Below are 3,414 nucleotides of genomic sequence, written 5' to 3'. Positions count from 1 at the left end.
AGGTAATTGCAGGTGCAATTAGCATTTCTCTAGCAAAGCAGAGGAGAGGGGATGGAAGGGAAGAAGGAAACAGAGAGGACATGCAGGAGCCCGTGAGACAGACCAAGAGGTTGTGGGGGAGACAAGGAGGGCAGGGAGGGGAAAGAGACCAGCAGAGGAACTAGAGGGCTAGAGAGATGAAAGCAGTGTGAACAGCCTCCACGAAAATGAACCATTAAGGCGTGAACTCTCTCCTGGTGCAGCTGTGGTCTGGAGGTGTGAAGGAGGCCCAGAGCATGGCAGGAAGGAACAGTGCAGGCTGGGGCACTTCCTGAGGACTGGGGTATCCTAGCCCAGAGAAGGCTTTCCACAGGCAGACACAGGAAGATGGCATCCTGGTGGTTGTATAGCCTCAGCAAGGGTCAGGAGGGGTAAGAGCCCAAGTCTGTTCAATGGAGGTGGGAATGTTCCTGAACTGAGCTGTCCAGAGCAGGAGCCACCAGCCACACATGGCTATGGAGGACTTGAAATGTGATTCATGCAACTGAGAAGCTAGATTTTTTATGTCGTTTAAGTTAAAACTTAAATGGCCATCTAGGCTCCTGTGCTGGACCACACAGACCACTAGAGGCTTGGACACCAGGGTAAGTGGCCTCCTTTCAGTCCCAGACTGGGAGGGTGGCATCAGGTACTGGGATGTGAGGCCCAGGAAGGGTCACAAAGAATGGGCAGGAGCATCACATGTTTGGAGGTGGCCTTGCTCCCCAAGAGGAGCTGTTTAGTCAGTCTTTGGAGTTCAGGATTGATACCCTGCCTCTCTTTCCACAGTTCCCTTAGCTCTGCAATGTCCCTCCATGTCCCATTGGGTGAATGCTCCATGCTCATTCCCTCTGCAGTCTGGGAGGAAGAGGAGCCGAGCATCCCCCTCCCACTCCAGCCAACAGTCCCCCAGCCCACACTGCACCCAGGACCCCCGTCTGCGTTTACAGCCAAAGGAGCTTTCAGAGACGTGGTGCAGGCTAACAGGGATGCCACGCAGGTTCATTCACCTGAACACACCTACACGTGGATACACAGTCACCCTTACACACACACACACATGCACACATTCACACTTAAGCATGCATACATGCACTCTGCCTCACAGACTAACCATGAGTGTGCACCTGCACACATACACACACACACACACACACACACAAACACACACACACACACGCGCGGGCTGGGAGAATTGGTGTTCCCAGTGATGCAGAGCTGCAGAGGCACGATTCCTGCCCAGGGCAAGCAGTTGGAGGTTGGATTGCTATTAGCACCAGTGAAACTCCAGGACAGAGCCCCAAAGCCCTGCTGTGGGCACACTTGGTGGGGGCATTCACACAGACCCCCTGGATCCCCAGAGAGAAAGCCCACGTGCATGTGTGAACTCACACACACACCCATCCTTTGTCACCTTGGGGCTCCAAAAGCTGTATTTGGGGAGAAGCATGGCCCCTGCCTCATGCCTGCCCCGACCACCCCATGCATGTTCCTGCTGTGCCTGTACCCACCCCCTGGTTGCTGTTACTCACTTCCCGCCCCCAGCTTCCCACAGTGTCGGCCCCTCTCCTGCTATGCTAGAACCACACCTTCCCACCCACTTGAAGCCCGAATCCCAGGGCCACCATTCTGAATATCTTTCTTTTGCTAATATGGAGGCCAGGTTGTGAAAACCCCTAAGACTTGGGCCTGGGGATCCTTGAACTGCAAAAGCAGGATGGGTGTGATTATCCCCCAGGCCAGCAGAGGTGACAGCCTGCTTTGTGGGTGATAAAGGGCAAAGGCCCTTCGTATGGTGCAGTCTGAGTGCACACACAGGCATCTGTATCGCTATCTGTATATGTGTGTCTACACACACACACACACACGGGCTCTCTCCCTTGGGGATTAAAGGGGACTGTGTGAGGAAGCTGTGACCCTCACTAGGCTTCAGGTTCCTTTACTGTCTGTTGCCAGCCTGCAGAGACCTGGGGAGCGCTGGGGTGCCCCCAGGGCAGCTGGGCTTTGGTGGGGCTGCATACAGGGCAGAGCAGTGTGGCTAACCATGAGGCATGGGCAGAGGTCCCTTCCCTTCCCCGGAATCCTCTGAAGCCTCCAGTCTTCTTCGATTCCCCACAGTGACTGATACAGGGTTGGTGGTGCCCAGCTGTGTCATTCAAAGGAGCTCTGGAGATGGCCTTAAGCTCTGCCTCTGTTGCTCTTCTACGGCTGGTGCTATGTAGATCCAGATAGGCGGCAGGAGTCATGAGCCAGAGATGCTGCCCTCGGGCACAGAGGTGGAGAGATGGCAGGTGGCAGGAAGAGCATGGCATTGTGGATTCAGCCCCAAACCACCTGCCACTGGGCCAGGCCGGGACGGCCCCACCTCCCTCACACCCTTTTCTCAAGCTGACTTCCTCATTTTGTGGCTTCACATGCACGCGCACGCGTACACACACGCACACACACACTCACCAAAGTAGCGCTCCATGTTAATTTCAACTGTATAAATTTCAGTCACAAAAAGCACAGCAGGGAGCCTTCAGAACCCTGTTTGGATTCCCCTCAGGAAGAGCCGTTAATTGGGAGGAGGGGGCAGCACACGGAGCAGAGAGAACCATGGAAATCTGGTCTAAGGAGAAAAGGATGTTATTAAAGGAATTTGGGTTGGTCTTAAAATCATCTCTGGGGGGACTAGGCACCTGAACTTGGAGGGTTCGCAGCCAGGACCCAATGGGGAACCACCCTGCAGGACTGGCCAAGGGTTGCCCTGTCTTTCTTGGCCAGCACACTTGACCGCATGGACACTGGTAGTAGGTGCCAGGCCTGAGCCTGCCCACAGCTGCCCTTTGGAGGGAGGTGCAGCAGCTGATGTCCCTGCCAGATGGGGAGTCACCCACCTGCTTCTTCATATACCTAGCTTCAGTCTCGAGTCCCACCACGGGAATGAAGACCAGCTGGGTGGAGCCAAGGCCACACAACAGTGACCTGGCCACAAGGAGGCAGGAAAGCAGGTGAGTGGTACTGTCTTGGGAGGCAGGGATTCCAAAGTGCAGATTCCTGACACAGAGAAGGCACCACACCCCTGGCCAGAAAGATGGACAAGTAGCCCAACCCTTCGGGCAAACCGAGAACCTGATGACCTACCTGCCCTGGCCTCTCTCTCAGCAGCCCTTCTCGAGGGTTCCTCTTGCTGCCCTCCTCCCTTCCCCCTGTTTTCCAAAGCCCCCACCTTGTAAGCAGGCCCAGAGATGCCCTCTGCTTCTCTTGGGGCCCCATGTGCACAGCAGGTTTCTGGGGCTGGAGAGGCGGGGGCGTCAACAAACCACAGGCTGTTCCTTTCCGGTGACATTTGGCTCAGGCGGAGCTGAGGTCAGCCTGTGGCAACATGTCAGACTTAGAGAGAAACATAGCACC

The 3,414-nt window shown here is 55.5% G+C and overlaps 1 long non-coding RNA gene across 1 annotated transcript; it reads right to left on the bottom strand.

The window, feature by feature from the left end:
- Positions 1–1,950: 1,950 nt before the first annotated feature.
- Positions 1,951–3,110, bottom strand: LOC306654045. Its single transcript, XR_013761872.1, has 3 exons — positions 2,894–3,110; positions 2,473–2,629; positions 1,951–2,276 (listed from the first exon to the last, which is right to left on the bottom strand). It is a non-coding gene; the product is annotated as an uncharacterized lncRNA (long non-coding RNA).
- Between the last annotated feature and the right edge of the window lie 304 nt (positions 3,111–3,414).

The sequence above is a fragment of the Sciurus vulgaris genome (assembly GCF_902686455.1).
Source record: "Sciurus vulgaris genome assembly, chromosome: 2".
In the NCBI taxonomy this organism is placed as follows: Eukaryota; Metazoa; Chordata; class Mammalia; order Rodentia; family Sciuridae; genus Sciurus; species Sciurus vulgaris.
This window is presented reverse-complemented; position numbering and strand designations above follow the sequence as displayed.